The sequence below is a fragment of the Urocitellus parryii genome, unplaced genomic scaffold (assembly GCF_045843805.1).
Source record: "Urocitellus parryii isolate mUroPar1 unplaced genomic scaffold, mUroPar1.hap1 Scaffold_61, whole genome shotgun sequence".
Lineage (NCBI taxonomy): Eukaryota > Metazoa > Chordata > Mammalia > Rodentia > Sciuridae > Urocitellus > Urocitellus parryii.
This window is the reverse complement of record NW_027554109.1, coordinates 1,707,102-1,731,046: the sequence shown is the minus strand read 5'-3', so window position 1 is coordinate 1,731,046 and position 23,945 is coordinate 1,707,102. Positions and strand designations below refer to the sequence as shown.

General features: G+C 34.1%; 1 long non-coding RNA gene across 3 annotated transcripts; it reads left to right on the top strand.

Moving 5' to 3' along the window:
- The first annotated feature begins 8,837 nt into the window (after positions 1-8,837).
- Positions 8,838-21,306, top strand: LOC144252858 (uncharacterized). 3 transcript variants are annotated; one of them, XR_013343069.1, is made up of 5 exons: positions 8,838-8,914; positions 9,021-9,147; positions 9,279-9,313; positions 11,123-11,167; positions 21,228-21,306. It is a non-coding gene; the product is annotated as an uncharacterized LOC144252858 (long non-coding RNA). The 3 variants fall into 3 exon arrangements; XR_013343071.1 differs by having other exon boundaries at positions 9,274-9,313; XR_013343070.1 differs by lacking the exon at positions 9,279-9,313.
- The last annotated feature ends 2,639 nt before the right edge of the window (positions 21,307-23,945 follow it).

Below are 23,945 nucleotides of genomic sequence, written 5' to 3'. Positions count from 1 at the left end.
CACACACACACACACACACACACACACACATACACACACACACACACACCAAACTTTTATTAACAAGTAATCACTTTAGGAGAAAAAACAAAGGGTGGAAAAATGTGCTCACTGATGGAGAGACATTGTTATATTTAATTCTATACTCTTGGTATCATGTAAATTTTCAAAAAATGGAAAAAAATAAGTGTAATGAAATAACCTGTGCATTTGGCAGAGAAGTTAATTATCCCAGTGTCACAGATGAAGAAGTTAACATTTAAAAATATTTAACTACACCATCCTGGGTCAAACAATAAGTTATTATCAAATTGGTTTAAAATTAGTGTCCTGGGACTGGGGTTATGGCTCAGGGTACAGCACTTCCCTAGGACGGGTGAGGCCCTGGTTTCGAGCCTCAACACCACATACAAACAAACAAACAAACAAAAACAAATAAGTAAATTAAATAAAGGCTAAATTCTTTAAAAATATTAGTGTCCTGATTCCTATATAGCATCACTGTTTTGTATGCATTAATTTAGGAGACAGTGTCTTGCAGCAAAGACGAAATAAAAGGGTGGGGGGAGAAGTTCAGAAATCATTTTATATGCAACATGTTGCAAATAAAATAATCAAACACAGATCTACTTTACATCTCTAAAAAAGTCTGTTCCAAAGTTAAATTAACTAACATGACTATGAGTGATTATAACAAATACTAAGATATTATTCAAATGTTTTTCACATTTGTGGTTCAAGTCATAGAAATGAGTTGATATATGGTGTTTTATAGAATCTTATATAGTAGTGGTTCTGACATACAAAATTTACAGAGGAGGAAAAAGAACAATAGCTAGGGCCAATTTTCAAGTCTATATCTAAATAACAGTTAAATCAGTGATGATATAAATGTATGTTTTAAATATATAAGGAAAAACATTTTCATAATAATGCTTTTGTCTTCATAGAACACATCTGGGATTATCTGGTCAAGAAGACAAGCATGTCTGGCTACAAATTAAACGAAGCATCTTTGTAGTGTTTTTCAGGCTTTTAAACCACAATTGACACTACAAATAATGTAATGTACAACATGGCTCAGTATACATATGCATGATGAGAAGTTTTGAGGGATAATATTGACTCTAATTATATGCAAAACATTTTAATATTGTCTTTTCTATTCTACCCCAATCTGGCCGATTTTATTCCAATCTATCTTATTTCAATAAAAACTTAATGTTTGTCATGGTCCATCTGTGAAGGGATTTTACAATCCACTAACGAGTTTCAACCAGCAGTGTGAAAGCATTGCCCAATTGCATGGACAAAGGTCAAATTAGGGAATTAGAAAAATCAGTCTGAGGGCTCCTTTTTTTATATGTGCAGCAAATTAACCTCCTAATGAATTCAGGAGCTTGGAGCCACTAGAGATGAAATTCCCCTTTTCTGAAGTTTCAAGATCACAGAGACCACAGAAAACATTGCACAGTAGTGTCTGACCCATGCCTTCCCTCCCGAATTTTGTCATTGGGACTACTCCCACGGGTTCATGCCTCTCATTCCCACCTCCAAACACTGGAAATCTGGGGTAGTTAACTGTACTTCTACAGAGTAGGTGTTAAACTTGGGGCTAATGCAAAACAACATTTATGATTTTCTTTGGCAAAATATTTATAGAAAATAATATATCTGTAGATATTAGTAAAGAAGTTATGCATTATGAATGTATTGATAAAAGACATTACCATGTCTATGATCTGGACAAACATTTAGAAATCCTCAGAAATTATAGAATATCATGTGACAATAAAGAGGGTGTGATTTATTTGTTGATCCTCTCCTTCTTAAAATTCTGAAATCACATACACATTACACATTTTTAGGAAGTATGAATAACCACAGATGAATTACAGACAAATTATTCATTCTCTTACCACAGCAACACATTTGGGGATCCCTGTGTCCACAGCAGTATAACAGGCAAGAGATCACAAAAGTAACCCAATGAACTCAGTCTTTACTGGGAATTTTCAAGTCCCACAAAGGGGACACATCTCTATACCCTGGAATGCTCTCATCCCCCTTAAGACTCTTTCTCACCCTCTGCAACTTGCCCCTCCAACCTGGCTCCCAGGATGCTCTATAGAAATTATTTATGAGGATTGAAGGAGATGATACATATGAAGCTGTTAGCTGAAATTCAAAACAATTTATTAGGTGATAGGCAGCACCATTGATGACTATAGGAAATAATCTGGAGATGACTCCAATTCTGACTTTACGTAAGAACTGTGCTGAATCAGACAAATTAGTTGACCTCTCTGTGCTTCAGTTTCTTCAGGTATAAAAATTAACAACTGTACTTACTTTATGAAGCTGTTTTAAAGAACATATTATTATTAGAAATTATTAAGTTTGGAATAATGCCTATGTAAATATTGCTGTTGATATAGTCAAGTAATGAATGTTAATTATATTGCTTTATAACTTGGTGTTTTTCAACAAAATATTATATCACTAATATTTTGTTAAAGAAGTATTAATATGCTTCTTTTACAAGATGTTTCAAGGCTCTAAATTACACTATTATATGAGAGAAGCATGGTGGCACAGGCCTCTAATCCCATCAGTGTGGGAGGTGGAGGCAGGAGGATTGTAAATTCAAAGCCAGCCTCATCAACTTAATGAGGCCCTAAGCAAATCAGTGAGAACCTGTCTCTAAATAGAATATATAAAAGGGCTGGGTATGTGGCTCAGTGGTACAGCTCCCCTGGGTTCAATTACCGGAATCCCCCCACCAAAAAAATTTAATAATAATAATGATAATAAATTGTACTACTATATGATATCCTCTAACTTAACCCACTTTCTAAAATGTTTATATTATTTGCATTTGCTATTACTATATACACTGCTATAATACATAATATTTAACATACATCTTGTGTAGTATGTATTAAAATAAATTCCCTAGTCTTAGGAAATTTATATTTCAAATCTTTTGACCATAAATAATCAGTCAATACAATGATGCCTACTATCTATAATCCACCAAGAGCAATTGAGATTATTCCTGTTCTCATACTGTGATTCAAACTAGGAATTACTGAACATGTTTAGTTTGTAAAAATTGTATGTTTTTGATTATAAGGCAAAGCATTGATTTATGTCTGAATTAATATCTCAAATATCACTGAAGTATTTTTAAAATACAAACTACTATTGTAGTTAAAGTGACCTTTTCTTTCTTCTTTATATCTTTTATGTCAGGTTTAAGAAGACCTTCATCATTCTACAGATAAATTAAAGACAAATTATTCATTCTCTTATCACGTCACCTGTATGTTTTCCTAGTACAATCAGTTATTTTGTATTTTTTAAGCTGTTAGTCCACACTCCATGTATAATCTGTAGGCTATTTCATGCCTTTCAAATTTAATCTACCATCGTTTTTTGTTTTATATCAGGGATCTAACTTCATTTTAATCCATACATTTGACATTTGCTCCAGCACTATTAATTGATTAATCTATGCTTTTGAGTATGTTTTAAATATGCCAACCTTACAAAAAAAGTAAGTTTCTTTGCAAACTTTAGCTTTCACCTTGGACTTCCTGTTAGATTCTGTTGAGCAGTTTCATGCTGAAACCCATACACAGTGTTTCAATAATTACTACCTTCAATGTTTTAATACCTGGTGCAGAAAATCCTTTCACATAGTTTCTTTTCTTTTCTTTTTTTTTCTAAATGCTTGCCTCTTTAATTAAATTTCATTTTTCAGAGATACTTTAAACTATTTTTTTTAGTTAAAATGAAACCATTCAAAATTACTTTGATACGGTTAAAAGTATAGCTTAATTTTATAAAAGCCTTTTCATAGTATACATTATCCACCATAGTATATAATTCTTCACTCACTTAAGTTTGCTGTTCTGTTGTGAAATACAGTTGTAACATCAGAGTCTGTCTTTCTTTCTATCCCTTCCTCTCATCCATGTTCTACTCAATGAAATTATGTATATTTTTCCCCTCACTTTAGAGGATAATAATTGCCCTGGTTAACAAGCATTCAAGCTCAAGAAATAGTGAAATCAGATGAAACCTGAAGGTATTCCTGTGATCACAATGCTCTATCAGATCTATTGTAACAAAATTCATGGGCAAAATGACTTCAGAGAAACTTCAAATAACTGTCTCCAATGAGGTAGCAATATGCAAAAATAAATTTTTAACAAAATATCTAGGTTTATTATTTATAAACTAACATAAGGACTATTTCTTTTGCAAATGCCCATGGTAATGGAGAGAAGCAGCCATGATAATATTATAAATTTTAAAATAATATTTAAATTTATATTGGCCTAAGATATAGAATATTAAAATATCCTATTTAGAAATGCACATTTATTGTAATTGTCCAAATGTGACTTGACCCTGGTATGTGGCCCTGTATCAAGTCACCCCTTCTTAGCCTCTTTTGTCTCTGTGCTGCTTACTTGATTCATCCTCCAACCAAACCAACCAATTTGAAATAGAAGATATACGCCTCATATTAATGCTAAGCAGAATAGATATGTTCACTAGATTGCCACATCCCCCAGCCATTGGGGGTGGTATGCAAGTGTGTGCATTCACAAGAATCAAATCTTACACTTCTTTCCATTTCTGTAGCAAATGCTGAATTTTGCTTATCAGAAGCATGTCACATATAGAAATTTTGAAAAATTTTCCTTGATAGTCAAAGATACTTACTCTAACAGCCAATAATTTTGTTTCAAAGATATAAACAATTATGGATAAATTTCATCACTATATCACTATCAGAATAACAAAATCCTTATATCGGTAGCACTTCCAGATACTTCTGTCCTTCTTAAGGTGCTCTTAGTAATCTAATGTGGAATATTCACTTCTGATTTTTCTGCTTAGATTATCTACCTCTGCCATGCCCCACAGTTTGCATTCTCTTCAACCTCTCAATATCTGTATTTATGTCATCAATATCTACATATTCCATAACTGTATTATGTGGGAAGACACCTGTGAAATGTGTGTGGACCAGATCAGCACTGAAGCCACTGAGTGGGAAGATCTGGTATCTGGGAACTCCCAGCAGCACCCCTGCTGATTTTGAGATGGCCCAATACATTGTGAACTCCCACCGCAGCATTGCCAAAGGTCCCAGGCAACACTGCAGGTGGGAGTGACCCCTTCCAAGCAGCCTACCTGGCCTACTCTACCCTGTGTTTGAGAAGAACTTTCTATGGTGCTCACTGATGGAGAGACATTGTTATATTTAATTCTGTACTCTTGATATCATGGACATTTTTTTAAATGGGAAAAAAACTGTTATGAAATAACCTGTGCATTTAGCAGAGAAGTTTATTATCCCAGCGTCACAGATGAAGAAGTTAACATTTAAAAATATTTAACTACACCATCATGTGCCGATGATCTGTGCCGATATAAATAAACCAAGCACAGGATCATTTCTTTGTTAGTAGCTGCACCTGTCTGTTCAGTTGGCCCATGACTACCCCCAATCTGAAAACATATTTTTTTGTGTTTCCAGTAGTTATTTCACAGTACTATTTTCTCAGCTTTTATTTCTCAGCCAGCCCATCCCTCAGGAGGGGAACCCATTCCCTTGCCCACTCAGGGAGTATGAGAGAATAGCATGTATACCCTGTACACACAGCTAATCAACATGAATGTACACACACACGCTGTGCAAGGAAGTAGGCACAGAAATCAACTTTTCTCAATGCTTTCACTATGTGGATAAGGGAATTTGGGAAAACTGAAGTTCTTAAAATTGAGTTAGTTTAGAGGCACCATTGCATCTCTAGTGCCCTGATGTCCCCAGTTCAATATTTTCTTTCACCTTTGCAAACATTCCTTATCTTTCTTTTGCACCCCACCCACATTATTCCCAGAAAACAGTTACAGATTTATGCAGTTCCTTTATACCCTATGGGCCCTTAGCAGGGCATTAAGCAATGTCTCAGAAATAACACTAACCTGTAATATCTAGAATAGTTATGATAAAAGTATCTCCTGTCATTAAAATGGAAACCATTCTCTTCTATCTTTGAGGAAAGTCATCAGTTTACAACAAAGCTGATCAATTTGAGTGAGAATGAACAGCATATCATTTCTCATTTTCTTCAAGTAAATTATTCAGTGATGGTTAGAAATGTTAAATGTGTACAAGTAATTAGTCCATTGTAATGTTTCCCTTAATTTTACAATATCTTCAGAAATTATAAATTCAAAAAAAGGAGAAAATAGAAAATAACTGAAATCAATAAGAAGGCTTGTGGACATGCAAAGTTATTAGTAAAATACAAGAGTTTTAATTAAAGAAGCTGGCTTCTTACAAAGGCAGGCTGCTCTGCTGATTGATCAGGGGTGCTGGCTCAGCTCTTTCTCTTTCCCCCATTAGCTCCCCCTTGCTTTTCTCTGCTCTAATGGGATATTTACCAGATCGGCACCTTCTTTTTAAACAGCATTTGTTCCACAAAGACTGCAAACACAGTTACACTGCAGACAAATGATGTGTGGATGCATATATGCAAGTATAATTAGTGTATTATCTTCATAATTTGTCATTCTGATTTCAGAATCTACAGGAAACTTTTAATTATCATGGAAAAAACAATAAAATTGAGCTGCTACTTTTTTAATGAAATTTTGAGGAACAAAAATATATAATCTTTTCTTGTGATTTCAAAGCAGTTCCAGATATAGGACAAATGTATGAAATTACTTACATGTATCTCTCAAGACATTCCTAAGAATGAATAGAATTCATGAACCAGGTTAAGGATTTAAGCTTTTCCCTCCTGTGTTATTAAAAGAAAAAACTTTTAATATATTGTCACTGTTGAAAGTAATTTTCTTCATGTTCGTGCATAATGTTATAGAGGAAAACTGTAAAATAATTTCTAAGTTGCCCTAGCATATTCTATGTCTTTATAGAAACGATGTGTAATATAAAGCATTGTCTGAAACAAGGTTTTATTTTGCTAATATAGTGATGCCCCCATTTACAATGATCTACAATAGAATAAATACAATGTCGGTATTTGTTTCTGTTCTATTTTTAATTTAAAAAAATAAGATTTTGGAATGATCTGCCTACAAAGTATATTGTAAGTAATTAGGAGTATATTCTGCCACAAGAAGTTTTCCTTTGGTTAAAATAATGCATTAGCCTTAATCAATTCAGTGACAATTAACTGGGCAGAAGTAACAATCTATCCATTGGTCCAGTAGTTGAAACATACATGTCTTTGTTAATTTTTGTAATATAATATTTTAGTTTAGGAGACAAATAACTTTTGTAACCTGTCACCAAATGCTCCTACATTTTTCAGTTTGGAGTTACGAAATATCATTCTTAAAGCAACTTGGCAGACTGAGTAGAATATTGAGTGGTTATCAGCCTAGAAGATTCTAGTTAAAAAATATGCCACGGAAGATAATAACTATGACAACTTTTATATAAAAAGTAGGAAAAGGTTGAGAAAAGAAGGTCATATTTTCATGTATTCTTTTGTCCCTTCTCCTCACTCAAAATGCAGTGACTAACGGAGATGACACTGGGCCTGGGAGGACAAAGGAACGTGTGAAATGAAACCAGCACCCTTCCTGATAATAGTGGACTAGAGAGAGCTGGCCTGATGCTGTGCTTAAAGATAAAAAGGGACAAGAAGCATCTATTTTAAATGAGATAAGTGTGCTTCATCTATCTTGCAGCAACATAGATAACTTTGTTCCTTTAATCATTATTATTTATTTCTTAAAGCTTAGTTTCTTTCACACCTACACCTATGGAGCTCAGACTTCAGGACTCCTGTTCCTATGAATAGAGAGAGTTGTCATTCTTACCAGTAAGCCTGCTAAATAATACTTCTATAAGCTTCAGACTTCACATAGCAGATAAGTTTGTCTCCCCTGACATGACTACATTAATCCACTGAATCAATTTACTTAAGCTGTGCTGTGGAGCAATGTGGCCATGATTTAACTGAGCTTAAAAGTACTTTCAAGTTAGAGTCACTGCTTTACATGTAATACAGCTCTCACTATCACAGACTAAGTTGTATTTTGACCCTTTGCGGCTATGTGAGAAATGTTCTTGTCAAATTTATAGGGTCAGGATGCTCAAACATCAAAAAGGAATTAAAGAGAATGAAATCAAGTTGCTTCAGAACATTAGACTCACGATTAAAATAGTAAGAGTAGTACATTCGGTAAGATTCTACAGGTATCATTTAATAACTTTAATATTTAAAAAGTTCTTTAGGTTGCCAAAGATTTTGAAAACTAATTTATTTAAATTAAAAAAATCTTAAGTTTTTAGAAATAAATAGTTTAGAAATAGCTGATGGATCCAGTTTACAGTCTGATCATTATTGAATTCTATCAAGGCACAATGACACACTTAAAGTATAGAACATGCAGTCAAACTAACTGTGACACTCAACCTGTACACAAAATAAGTTGTACAGTGTTACTAAATTATGCTAAAATTTCACAAAATTCTACTAAAATTTCTGACTGAAAAGTTTGCATAGTGAGCCAGTGTAAGCTGTCAATTTATACCACCCTTCTATTTCACTATTAAGAACAAAAACATTTTCTTCATTTCTGCTACTTAAAACTTCTGCCTCCTGCAGACCTCTCCTCAAGCTCACTGTGGTAAACAGAATCTTTGCTCCCATGTCTCTATTTGGAGATGGCTTTAACGCTCTGGCTCTGTACCATTGTTTGGTTGCATCCTAACCACTCATTCATTGCCATGAACTTTGCCCCAGAACCTGAGCCATATGTCATTACCCCTGACTTCTCAACTTTAGTGACACAGAGGACAATTCCTAGCACACTTGCAAAGAGAGAGAAGAGTGAGAAGAGTTCAGCAGTGGTAAGTTTGGATGAGTGAAATAATTTTGTTTTCCTTACTTTAGTTTCCTTTTCCAAAGTGATGAACTTTTAAATACTCTTTTCTTCTTTGCCTAATATATTGAAAGTCTCAAAAAAAGCATCATCCATAAAAATCAGGAAATATTTGGAAAAACATGAAGATGAATACCTCCAGAGAAGCTCACTAAAGGGAATTTATTCCAATGATTGACAAAGAAATAATTTGTAAATAAGGTGAGACTATGGCTTTCAGATCCTAAAATGCACATGTATAGGATCAATCAACAAAAAGCAGAATATTCTTGAAAACTTGCACAACATACTTACTGTTGCTGTTTTTTGTTTGTTTTTTAAATTGAGTCAAGGTTCAGATAGAAGTTTATCTCAAGTGGGCCTCGAGGTAAGTAGGATACTTCAATTAACAAAACAGCCATTGTGAATCTAAAGGAAGCCTAGACAACTTTAAATTTAAAGTATTGATCATGTATGTTACTCTTCTATGGGATAAATGGGTGTCTCATATCACTGTAGAATCTCTGAGGAGGTTAAATTTTCAAAAAAATAAAAAATAAAAATAATTCTAAAATTCAGGTCTTTCAATAAGTTTGTCTTTTAGTAGTTCCAAAATACATTTTGCCTCAGTATGCTGTGCTCTTTAAATATGTATAAGTAATTCATCTTTCAGGAAGCTCAGCCAGGGAGAGAGACTGGGAGCCAATGTCAAGGGCAAGCAGCCTCCCCCTCACTCCAGGGCTTTTGCTTTTCATTCCCCAGATGCTGGGTGTCAGGAGACTTCACAAGGTACAACTGGCCCACAGGAGCTTCTCTCTCACCTCCATTCATTCAGATTTTAAATGGATTCAGTTTCCTGACTTACCTCCTCTAGTTTATTATGCCATCAGCTATTATTTATTGGGTCCTTAATACATGCCAGGAAATACTTAAATATTTCAACTGTATTAGGGCTTTGAATTTCATTCTAAAGAAAGCCACCTTCTGAGATGATATGTGTAATTCTCTCCATTTTATAGATGTGGTAGCTGACTTTTAAAAAGATGAAGGTGCTTGCCCATAATAGAAAGTGGGAACAACTGGAGTTTGAATCATCTGGCTGATTTCATATCCATTGCCCTCGATTACTGAAAGCAATGTGTAATTCAGTAGGGGATATAGGAGATGGTAATATCTTCAGATGCAGAACACTTAGAAATCCTCAGTTTGAGTTATGTTTAACAACCCCTTTAATCATATCCTCAGCTTTTATTTCTCCAATTGTAAAATGAGGTTAGTGATAACTGTCCTCTTTAGCCCACAGAAAATTCACTTAGAATGAAGTTTTAAATGGAAATGTTTTTTATAAATTATAAAGGTCATTGCTAATGTATATTACATTAAAATTCATACTTGTATATATTTGATACATATGCATGTTGAATTTAAGTCTGACAGACTGTGGAATAGGCACAGTGATCATTAACTGAGTGTGAGGTTATACAGAACTTAATTTCTATGTAGAAATTTCAGATGAATTAAATGATTTTGTGTTTGATACTTTGATATAGAAATTATGGTCTGAAATTTTTCATAGACAAGACTTTTTCCCATTCCACTTGATGGCAAGCAATAAACTCTACTATATGTCTAGAAGAACTAGCATTTGGTAAGGCATCTATGGATAGAAGTGTACCTGTTCCTCGTGAATGCCAGAGTACCAGGAGGCAAAAGTATAACTGCTCCATTTGCATTGTACAAAGTACATGTAAAATGAGACAAAAATGAAATTATTTGATTATTTAAATTCTTTTAAAATATTTATCATTTTAAATTACTTATTATTTAATTATTTCATTTATTTTCACATTTTTTATTTGTTAATAGTCTTATTGAACGTATTACTTCTAATAGTGTTATTATGTACGACTTCTGGTCTAGAGGAGATGGTATAGACTTCTTTCTCCCTGCCCACTGCATTCAACTGTAAACTCTGAAAAGAGCGAAAGAGGTAACCTCTGGCAAAGGAGATATTCTAAAATGTGGTAGGAGGAAGGCAGTGGGATTTTGGACCTAGCACTGGAGGAACAATACAGGGATTCTTAACCCACCTCCTCCCAAAGAGGAGAAAGAGATGTTTATCCACATCAGTGTTTCCAAGTGCCCTCATCCCCTGGAAGTAAGTTCCTTAACAGCCATTGTGTCTCACCCAAACTAGCCGCCCACAGCGAAGGAGCTCTGATTCCTCTGCAAAATAAAGCAGGTAAGTCTGCAACAGCTTATTCTCTGCTTTGACAACTCAGAAGTGTTTTTTTTTTTCATGAAAGACTGGAGATCCTTACACACTTCAGTAATTCCCATGGTTACTTGTCACTTCATTACAAAACACTGTGATGAGTCTTCATTATTTTAGAGATCTGGACTTCTTACAATTGGCCACATCAGTGTCATCTCAGCATTGTGCACTCCTTGGTTTTGACTTCTCTGCTATTAAAACATTATCTCCAAACATTGTAATGAATGAAATTCACACGGCAGTCTAATCTTACTTTAGAATCCTGTTTAAAACATTCTTGTCAAAACACTCCTGCCATAAAATATTGTTTCTATTAAATAAGTTAATTTAAATCTAAACTGAGATACTATTTTTCATCTAATCCTGTGACAAAGACCCAAAAGATGGATAATGTACTGCTTTGTCCAGGGAATAGGGAGACAGGCAATCACGCACATCCTCCTGGCAAAGGTAATTGTTAGCAACCACAACAGAGAATAAGATCTCTGTGGTGGTGATCTCTATCAAATTGCAAATACACCTATCTTTGACCCTACAAATGCCATTTCTAAGAATATTGCAAATAATTCATACACATAAGGATAGGTTGAAAAAACAATGGCAGTATAACCACTCCCCATGGGCCATTTGTTAAAGATTTGGTCCCCACTCCCGGTGCCATTAGATGATAGCAGAACATATAAGAGGTGGGGCCAAGTGGGAAACTTTAGGTTATTGGGGGTGGCCCTCAAAGGCCACTGCCAGGCCCAGGTATTTTCTCTTTGACCCCACCATGAAGAGAACAATGACATAAAGTCTTGTAACAGCCAACAGGGCCAATCACTCCTGGAGTAAGAACTATACAATTATGAGCAAAATAAATCCACTCTATTTATAAGTTTATTATTTTGGTATTTATTACAGAAACAGAAATAACACATAGTACAACATGCAAAGCCTGCTAATATCTGAGTAAAAAGGAGTGGGATATGTATACATATTTCCTTGAGTATGTGTAAATTATCTTTGAGAAGAATATACCAAAATTACCAATACTAATTGTTGCCTATCTAGGGTAGCTAAGGGACCAAAGAGGGATACAGGTGAAAAGGTACTTCTTACTTTATTCTATTATATTTTATGAATGTTTGATATGAGAATGCTCACAAATTTTAAAAATAAACTGAAGAAATCATTTTCCATTGAACATATATCATCTTTTACTTCTTCCTTTGGTGCTTGAAATAAAGCAATTCTCTTTGTCTTTTTGTTGTTGCTGTTATTATTATTGTTATTCAAACAGAATCTAGCAAACATCATGAACTGTGTAGAGAATCAGATGTGACTGCGTTACTATTACTGTCCTTGATGGAGTTTGCCTGCAAACAGGATATTCTGTCAAGATATAGAAAGGCAACAGCGGACATGCTTGCAAACGAGGTGTCTGCTGTCCTTGGGAGGGCTTGCTCGCAAAGGAGGGGCTCCTTCAAGGTTTAGATAAAGTAACAGGGGAGATACTTGAAACCGAGATGTTTGCTGTCCCTGGGAGAGCCTGCTCGCAAAGGAGAGGCTTCTTCAAGGTTTAGATAGGTAACAACAGACATGCTTGAAAACGAGGTGTCTGCTGACCTTGGGAGAACTTGCCTGCAAACGGGATGTTCTGCCAAATGGGCTAGGAGGGCACTGAGAAAAATTTTTATCTGTTCTAAACAAAGAGCAGAGCTCAGCATACTCCAGGTCAAAAGTAGATTAGCCATGAGAAGCGGGTCACTTCTGATTAGAAAGTAAAACTTCTGTATGCTATGTTTAATTAGCTGAAAGACCTGATTTATTGATGTTGGAAGGCTGCCTTTTTTGTTCACAATACTATAAAAAGATTGCTTATACACAATAAAGGACTTTTTTTCTGCTGCTGCTTTGCTTGCTCTGCTTCTTCTTTTTCTTTGTTTTCCCATGCTGACCTGCAAGTGAATTACTGCAACAATTGGCGTAGTCGGCAGGATCCAGCACCGAAAGGGTAAGCACCCCGGGTTAAGAAAACGAAAGGGGGACTTTCGGGATTCACTAAATATCGAAAGGTATCGCCCCAAGTTGAAAGAAACTTTAGGGGGAACTTTCAGAACTAACAAATATCGAAAGGTATCGCCCCAAGTTGAAAGAAACTTTAGGGGGAACTTTCAGAACTAACAAATATCAAAAGGTATCGCCCCAAGTTGAAAGAAACTTTAGGGGGAACTTTCAGAACTAACAAATATGGAAAGGTATCGCCCCAAGTTGAAAGAAACTTTAGGGGGAACTTTCAGAACTAACAAATATCGAAAGGTATCGCCCCAGGTTGAAAGAAACTTTAGGGGGAACTTTCAGAACTAACAAATATTGAAAGGTAGCACCCCAGGTTGAAAGAAACTTTAGGGGGAACTTTCAGAACTAACATGGGAAACTCCCAGTCCTTAAAGGAACAATACATGGAGTTACTAGAAGGATTATTATATTCCATAGGTTTGAAAACATCTCATAAGAGACTCAAGGAGTTATTTAAAATTATAGAATGTCATTGTCACTGGTTCCAGTATCAAACTAAGGTCCAGTTAAATTTAGGAGAATGAAAATTAGTTCAAAAAGAGCTCCATAAACAGCATCAGGCTGGAAATGTTATTTCTTTAAAGATTTGGACATTATATAATGCTATTACTCAGGCATTACAATTATTAGAAAACAATAATGAAAAGGGCTCTCTTTGTGAAGGTCAAGTTAATACATCAGAATCTGATAATAAGGTTAACAAAACGGAGCCCTAAGAAAATATTTGTGATACTATAGATGACTCCCCTAAATCAGATCTGGGTCATGAGGAAGATTCAAAAAATTCAGATGGTGACTCCAATATAAAAGAAATTATGGAGGGCCTTTGTGGATAAAATACAATTAAAAAAGCAAAGGTCCTCTCTTAAACCTACTGCTCCTTTTAATGCTTCTCTCTTTCCAATGACAGAGTATAGAGTTGATGTGTGTAGAGAACAACAACGTTTTTCATTTCCTCTTACTATGACACATGATGATGATGATCTTGCAGCCCCTCATGGTTGTTTTGTTGATCCACCACATTTGTTTCCTATAACTAGACAACAAAACCTTCAAAATCCCCTATGATTGATGTTCACTATACTGCAGTGGAATACAAGTTTATAAAGGATTTAAAAGCTACAGCCTTTCAATATGGCCCTCAGTCTCCTTTTGTGTTAGATATGTTAGAAAATTTGGGAACTTCTAAATTACTTATTCCTTTGGATTGGGAGGCATTAACCAAAACAGTTTTGGAGGGATCTCAATGGTTACAATTGAGAAGTTGATGGGAAGATGAGGCACAAAAACAAGCTGGAGAGAATGAAATTCAAAATCCCCTGGGACCTATGGAGGATAAGTTAATGGGGGAAAGTAATTACCATGCCTTTAGAGACAGGCTCAATATACAGATTCAGATCTCCAACAAGTTGACAGGTTTTCTTAAGAGCTTAGAGATGTGTGATACCCACTGGTCAGGCACAACCTTCCTTTACTAAATCTATGCAAGGGGCTACTGAAACTTACACTGATTTTCTTGCAAGACCACGTACTTTTGTTATGAAGGCAATGGGTCAAGATCAAATAGCAAAGGTATTACTAAAAACATTAACATTTAAAAATGCAAATCCTAAATGTAAGCATATTTTGGGGCCATTAAAAGGGCAAAACGCCTCATTGAGTAAATATGTGAGAGCTTATGCTGGAGTGGGAGGAATTGAACATCAAAGTTTCTGTTTTTGCTGCAGCCGTGGCTGGAGCCCTTAAACCCAATAAATCAAAAACTTATTTCAATTGTGGAAAAGCAGGTCATTTTAAAAGGGATTATAAAAAAATAAAATAAAATATATAAATAAATTTTATGATACTTTCTAATCACTGGCCGGTCATTTTTCTAGGACTCTTACTTTTTCCTAGATTCTGTATTTTTTGAGCTCATAATTTTGACCCTACAGACCTAAGTTAATGTTTTTCTGATCAGTTCTATTTTTGATCAACTATGGAATATTTAAACATTACAATGGAAATTTCACCTAAAATAACTACAAGGCCTTTATTGTGTTATGTGTGCACATTTGTATTATATGTTGTATGTCTGTTTGTGTGTATGTCCATATGTCATGTACATAATATAAAGATTGATATATATGTAAAGAGCGCTCATAAAAATTAAAAAAAAAATGGATCCAAATATTTTTAATTCACTGATTTAAATGGTTCAATTTAAATTGGGTAAACAGATAAAAATAAGACGTCTTTAACATGTTAATGACTGATATGATTTGGTTCTAGGACTTTTCTTCAACAACAACAACAAAAAATGGCTAACACGGTTCATTATACTTGTCTAATGTTTTGATAAAATAAGTAAATTAATTAGACATAAGATTATTTGTTTATAAATATTTGTTAAATATCTGATTGATTTACAAGGTTAATATGCTAAATGTTAAATATACCATTAAATGCTTTTAACTCCTTAAATTACATTAGATAACATTATTAATAATTTTTTAAGTTGGTAAATAATATAAATAAATAAATGGTTCTTTATCATCCCTAATATTTAGACACTATATTTTCATAATATGGTAAACTAATGTGATTAATTGTGTACTACAAATAACAAAATATCTCTTATTAAAATGGAATAATTTGCCTAAATTCAAAAATTCACAAGGATTATTTCAAAGTGTAAATAAAGAAGGGGTTAAAAAAAATTAAAAGGTTCTAGGTATGGATTTAATTAAAAAATGTGTTTCTGGAAGTGAGTAAATAAAAAAATTTAAACAAATGATAAAGAAAGTCTATGTATGTTGGCTATATAGTTTTAAGTAAGTGATAAAAAAGGTCTATATACATTGGCTATATATGTAAATTTTTGAACAAATAATCTTAAAAAAAAATTAGGATTATACAAATATGGTTAAATGACAACTTTTATTTTGCAATATTCTATTATGTTATTTCTTTAAGAGCTAAACTTAATTAATATAAAAACATCAATAGTAATTATGGTACTATTACTCTTCTTTGTATATTAAATGTGTTCATATTTTCCAGGTATACAAATCATTAAGATAAAGCTTTAAAAAAAATTATATCAAGCTGGTGTTCTTGCATGGTAATTTTAGGCTTATAAAAATAACATATTGGAGATTTATTTATATAATTTAATGTTCTATAACTGGACCTATTATCAATAAGATATATAAAGTTTTATGTTACTTTTTACACTGAGGTACAATTTAAATATATTTTTTAAGTTAATGAGAGCCTTATCTACATAAAGGTTAATATTATAAAACACAAGAACATTTTTTCTATTTTTCTAAAAAAAGCTAAAAGCTTTCAGCCTTTCTTTATTTCATGTTTTAGATGTGTTATCTTATTGTGTTAGTTTTTACTCAAATAAACTTAAACTATTATTTATATAAAATTTATAGTATATAACATTTAAAAAAAATAATAACTTTAAAACTACAACACTTTACTTAAATTTATAAAGAGCCCTACTTACCTAAGATAAGACTCATCTAGAACATGCTTTACATCATACAAACACTAAAGGACTTTATAATAAATACAAAATAACTGTTCATCATGTGCTTCTTTTAATATTCCTTACTGTCCTCCTGGTGTTAATCCAAGGGGACTCCATCCTAATGCCCTTTAACAAATGGATGTTGTTATAATTCAGTCATTTGGACAATTAAGATATGTACATCATACTATTGACACTATACTCATTTTCTTGGACCACAGTTTATCTTAAAAAAAAAAAAGGCTAATGCAATCATTTCTCATTTATTATCTTGTTTTGCTATCTTGGGAATTCCTTTAGAACTTAAACTGACAATGCACCTGCATATACCTCACAAAAATTACATTCACTTTTACAAAAGTATGACATTACATATATATTTGGCATACCTTGTAATAGTCAGGGTCAAGCTATTATAAAAAGGACAAATCATACGTTAAGAAAATACATATTAAAAATAAAAAGGGGGAATATAGCTATGGCTTATATACCTCAAAATATACTTCATAAAACTTTACTAACTTTAAATTTTTTAAATGTCTGGTCAACTTCCAAGGTTCCTGCAGCCCAGCAACATTTCTCTACATTTAAATCTCAGCCATTATTTCTACAAATTGGAAATACCTATGTGGAACAGGGATGAAAATAAAGAATGGATTTCTAGGTTGTTGCACCACATGGGAAGGGGATTTGCTCTTATTTCTACAGGTAAAACACCTTTCTAGGTACCTTCAAGACTTATCAAATTGCAGAATGAGCGACCCATTTATTAGACAATTTCAGGAGCTGGCAATGCAGAGAACTTCTACAATGGCAACGAGAACAGCGAACCCCCCAACATGGGGACAGATAAAAAAGTTGACTCAAGAAGCTGAAAAAAACCTTCAAAAAGCAAATCAGCCTTTAAATCCTGTTAATCTTTTATTAGCTATGCTTACAGTTATTAATTGCCAGGTAAGTATAATTTCTGCTCATTCTTTTGCTTATTGGGCCTATGTTCCTAACCCTCCTTTGGTGCGCAATGTTTCCTGGGGAAAACCTGAAGTTCGTGTGTGTACTAATAATACTAATTTTCCCCCCTCATGTATGTGGGGGAATTAAAAATATTCTATTCTATAAAAATCTGTATAATATTTCTAATATAACTGTAGCTGTTGAAGGAGTCCTATTGTGTATAGGGGCTTATTCTTTCTGTTTGCCTCTTATAGCACATAACAACTCTTTCTTATAATACTTGGGGAGTTAATTATCATAGTTATTCTACTGCTGTTTTTACTGTCATGATATCTTCCCGAGGATTTAATACCTCTAGTGTATATGTTAATCAATCATCCCTATCATCTGAAGAATGCTTTGTCAGAACTCATCTTCCTTTATGTTCAGCTAAATATTTTGAAACCTTTTTAACTCATTTAGAGTGGGAAAAATGCCGTGATCATCACCCTAAAACAGTAGTTAAATATCAAAATATCACTATAGTTGATTGGAGTCCTGATCATTCTAAATTTATAGAAAGTTGGTCAAATCGTACTTTAAGATGGCATCGACATAATGGGACAATAAATGCTTGGGGTAATGAGACAATTAAAATGCAACATTATGCCTTGGTCCCTCCAATGTTACAGCATATAAAGTTTCCCAATATTCAAGGGGATATATGGAAATTATGGGCAGTATCTGGGAAACTCACTGTATGGACTGGAAATTTCTCGTTAGATGTATCCCGTTCCTCTCCTTTTGAAGTACGTCTGCATAATAATCTGACTTATTTTGCTTCTACATGTGTTAAATTCCCTTATTCTCTTATGATTGGAAACTGGGAATGGAATGTAACTTGGGGAACAATATCATGTATAGACTGTTATCTTACTCAATGTGTAAATAGAACTAATTGGGAATTAATAGAAATTAATAATTATTCTTTAGTTATTGTTAAAGCTCGCACAGAATTGCGGGTGCCTGTTAATTTGACTCGTCCTTGGTCTGATTCATTGTCTGTTACTCATTTGTACAATGCTCTTCAAGTTTTGTTACATCGCTCTCTACGATTAATAGGAATAGTTATAGCCTCAATCCTTGCAGTTGCTTCTGTAACCGCCACTGCTGCAGTAGCTGGCATTGCTTTACATCAAGGCATTCAAACTGCGGATTTCGTGAGAACATGGCATCAAGATACTCATTTATTGTGGCAACAACAAAAGGACTTAGACTCTCAATTAGCTACAGATGTGATCAATTTACAACATACTGTTTCCTGGCTTGGCGATCAAGTGACTATCTTGGCTACCAGAAGTGTACTGAAGTGTGACTGGAATTCTTCTCATATTTGTGTGACTCCTGTGCCATATAATACCAGTGATTTCCTGGGAAACTGTTAAAAGACGGTTAAATGGACATCAAAAATTAACTTTAGAAATTATGAATTTGGAAAAGACTATTATGGACACCTTTAGTAAGACTTTACCTGAACTAACAGGATCTAACATTTTACAAAAATTGTCTTCAAGTATTGCTAATTTAAATCCTTTAAGTCATTTTTCTACCTTGTTGTCAGCTTCCTTAGGTAACACTGTAATAATTCTTGTTTTGTGTTTTGTTTTGTATATAGTCTTCCAACGCTGAAAAAAGCGAAGGCAATTAAAACATGAAACGTCCCTTATCGCTTCTGCTATGGCTCATTTACAAAAACAAAAGGAGGGAGATGTAGAGAATCAGATGTGACTGCGTTACTATTACTGTCCTTGATGGAGTTTGCCTGCAAACAGGATATTCTGTCAAGATATAGAAAGGCAACAGCGGACATGCTTGCAAACGAGGTGTCTGCTGTCCTTGGGAGGGCTTGCTCGCAAAGGAGGGGCTCCTTCAAGGTTTAGATAAAGTAACAGGGGAGATACTTGAAACCGAGATGTTTGCTGTCCCTGGGAGAGCCTGCTCGCAAAGGAGAGGCTTCTTCAAGGTTTAGATAGGTAACAACAGACATGCTTGAAAACGAGGTGTCTGCTGACCTTGGGAGAACTTGCCTGCAAACGGGATGTTCTGCCAAATGGGCTAGGAGGGCACTGAGAAAAATTTTTATCTGTTCTAAACAAAGAGCAGAGCTCAGCATACTCCAGGTCAAAAGTAGATTAGCCATGAGAAGCGGGTCACTTCTGATTAGAAAGTAAAACTTCTGTATGCTATGTTTAATTAGCTGAAAGACCTGATTTATTGATGTTGGAAGGCTGCCTTTTTTGTTCACAATACTATAAAAAGATTGCTTATACACAATAAAGGACTTTTTTTCTGCTGCTGCTTTGCTTGCTCTGCTTCTTCTTTTTCTTTGTTTTCCCATGCTGACCTGCAAGTGAATTACTGCAACAAACTGAGACAAATTAAAAATCTCTAAACTTTCATTCAATACTTTAACAACCTTCCACAATATATAATATTTGTATGTAAAAATCTCCAACAATATTTTCTGTCTTCTATGCTCATAAAGTAATATGTACTATTGTCACAATAGTGCTTTTCAAATAGTATTCTAGTCATTGTTATTGCAGCAGGAAAAACAAGTATTTACCATTTGTACAGGGCATTTTGTTTTCCATTTATTTTATTTTATTTATTTATTTTGAGTACCAGGGATTGAACCCAGGGGCGCTTAACCAACTGAACCACATACCCAGCCTGTTCTTTTACTTTTTTACTTTTTTTTAAATTTTGAGACCGACCGGGTCTCTGTAAGTTGCTTAGGGGCTTGCTAAATTGCTGAGGCTGGCTTTCAAATTGCAATCTTCCTGCCTCAGCTTCCCCAGCCACAGAGATTACAGGGGTATGCCACTGCACCCAATTGTTTCCATTTTTAAAGAAACCATTTATACCTAAGATTGGTGAAAGCTCCTGGGGTTAAAATGGCTTATGACTTTAAGCATGATGAAAATATTAGATATTTGTCTCTATACTCTGTGTGGTTTGATTTTAAATGCCTGAGCAATGAGGTTAGCTTCATATCTATCTTACCTAATGATTAGTTCAAGAAACATACTCTCAGAGCAAGATTTATGTTAACAATAGGGAATCTACATGCATCCCTCACTTAGTTTATAACCCCTGTGCCTAGAATAGTGCCTGGAATATAGCAGGTACACAGTATCCTTTTTGCCCTTTATTTTTCTACCAATGAATGGTAATATAACTGCTTGGGAAAAATACTGAAATATCTATTTTACCTAAAGTTGAATTAATATAATTTTGCTCACATTTTGGATTGTGTACTTCTACTGACATACAAATTCTGAAGTCCTAACTAATACCAACACAGTGATGCTGTGAAATCATTAACCTAGAAATTTCAAACAAATATAAGAAGCAACTACATATTATGTTTCATTTGACCATCTCAAACATTTTTTTAATACTATTGAGTACTTACAGGTCTGACAATGATTTTCTGTTGGTCCCCAGCATCGGCCAGTACAGGACTTATGGCAACGTCCACCTGAAGAAGAGGAACAAGGAGGAAAGAAGGTCATGTACGTTTTAATCTTTCACTCCTTGATGAGGAGAGACTGCCCAAGGACATATCCCTGCTCTTTCGAAAAATTTTATGTCATACTAGAGTTGAGGCCTAGTGCTGAAAATGCTCACTTAAGTAGCAAAGCTTGAATATTCTATCTTTGACTCTACAAATGCCATTTTAAGAATACTGGATCTTCCTGCATGTTTGTCAAGAACTGTGAAGGGTCTGAGGTTTTACTTCACATGCAAATTAACTTGGTACAATTTTGTGGATGCTGAACGATGACATGAGACTCTTGGCTCAGAGCAAAAGACTTTAGTATTCACAATAAAAGCAGTAGTCAGAGTAAAAAAAAAAAAGAATACTGGAAATAATTCATACACATAAAGACAGATTGAAAAAAACAATGGCAGTATAATCACCCCCATGGCCCATTTGTTAAAGATTTGGTCCCCACTCCCAATGCCATCAGATGACAGCAGAACATGTAAAACTGAAGTACAGTCTTGTGGTATTCAAAATACTCTCAACATTTTATATGAAAAAGAAACAAATATGTTTGAAATATTTCCCAGAAAGTCAAAAGTAAATTGTTATATTAAATAAATTTCACTTTGCTAAAGATTTTGGTTGTATTGTTCTCTTCTACTTGGTATAATTTCAAAAGTTCACAGCTTACTGATTCCAGTAGATATTACAAATTAAGTTAATTGCTAAAAAGAAATCAAGTTTATGAAAGCGAGAATGTATTCTTTGAAACACATGACAAAACATCAGAATAAAAGGCAAAATCAAGCATTTAAAAGAGCTTTTTTTTAGAAAACAATTTCAGTTATTCAATACATGCTTTTAAAATTGTTATATGCATTTTTTAATATTGGCCTTTAACTCTTGTGGTAGCTCTTTAGCTACAGTGAATATCAGCCTCAACAAATATAGTTGTCCCACAGAGAAATCCCCATAAGGACTCAAAAATAAAAATATTAGCTAGAGGCAATCAGGTAAAATGACTTTGTGTGAAGCTGGTTTCTGAATTTCATTCTAAATTTAGGCACATGGATTATTTTTAGAATGAAAAGTACACATGAAAGTTGATGAAAGACTAGCTGTTCTATAACAAGTTTCCTATTAGACCTCTCTTAGCTTTCAGGTATTAACTGTGAATTCAAAGAGAACTATATTATAAAAATTATCAAATAGAGTTTACCAAATGTTTCCATCTTCCCTTGATGCATGGTTTTCAAATAATCAGCTTGAACATTCTTACTGCTTAGAGGTTTTTTTTCCTTTGCAATGAAAGTGCCTGAGTGATCCCACATGATAAAGACCTTCAGAGTTATAATACAGATTCAGCAGACACTTTCTCTGATTGACCTCAGCCTGTCCTGATGGTCTGCCCTCAGAAGGGAACCATAGTGTTTCCAAATCAATACAATGCTCAGGATCAGTTCAAGTCATCTTTTTAAAAAGTATGGGGATCCTTGCTACAGCAGAGTTTATTTAAAGCAGTTCTGTCTGTGATCGCTGCTACTGACATCATCAGTGTATAATATCCTGTCACTCTGCCATCTGTTTATTTAGATCTAAACACATTATAACTACATAATGCAAGCTCATTCTAGTTGACAGGAAAAGGACTCCATCTGGCCTGAACAATATAACTTTAATCAGTGATAATGATAATTATTATTAAAAACTTACTGGAGTTCCTTTGTACCAAGCTAATAAATCTAAATTGATTTATACCAGCGGAAATTAGAAAGGACTGTGAGACAAACTGGGAAGCAAGGAAAACTTTCTGAAGAACCAAACTTTTTTATGAGAAAATATCTAACATTATTATGCCTTCTTAGATGTGTTGAAATGCTTTGAATCTATTCACCAACTGGTAGGTAAATTGAAGATATCTAAAGCAAAGAATGACCTGTCACTTAATCTATGACTTCTTTAATTGTGTTTGAGCTAATAAAATATTTAGCTTTATTCTTTATGGTCAGAATTCTATCTGGTAGGAAAATAAAAGAAAGGAAAAACAGAGAAACAGATAAGATACATTAATAAAATATATTTAATATACTCAATATTTATTTGGGGGGAGGGTTACATTTTTCTTGACTTTTCATTTATCAAGTTTCAATTCACCACCCGAATTCAGGCTCCCAGATTTCGCATAAAAAGGCCCATAAAAATGTATGATGTTTTTGTTTGTTTCTACTAGTTAAAATAAATGCAATTTTTTTAAAAAAAGGTATATTTCTTGAAATATTGTTCATGGTTTTTTTTGACAAGGTATCAGAGTCAAGCTCACTATTTGGAAATGAGTGACACAGAATGTACACCCCCAACCTTAACCCTGTCTGCTTGCTGCTGTGAGATGTCCTTCAGTCGTTTTTATTTCTCATCTGTATTTCAACAAAAATATTATTACTGGTATATAAGGATGCCTTCAGCAGCTGCTTCTCTTCCTGGATTTTACAGAATCTTCTATTTCTTCCATATACTTTGGGAGCTAAAAGAAGATAGATGTTCCCTCAGTCTACACATTTCAGAATCCATTCCTACCAACATATTGGAGGGGTTTGACTGGCATGTGCTTCTATAAACTGTTGTTTGTCCTGCTCTACCTTGATTTAACTGTCTTCCTGGAGCTTTGACTCTTTTGG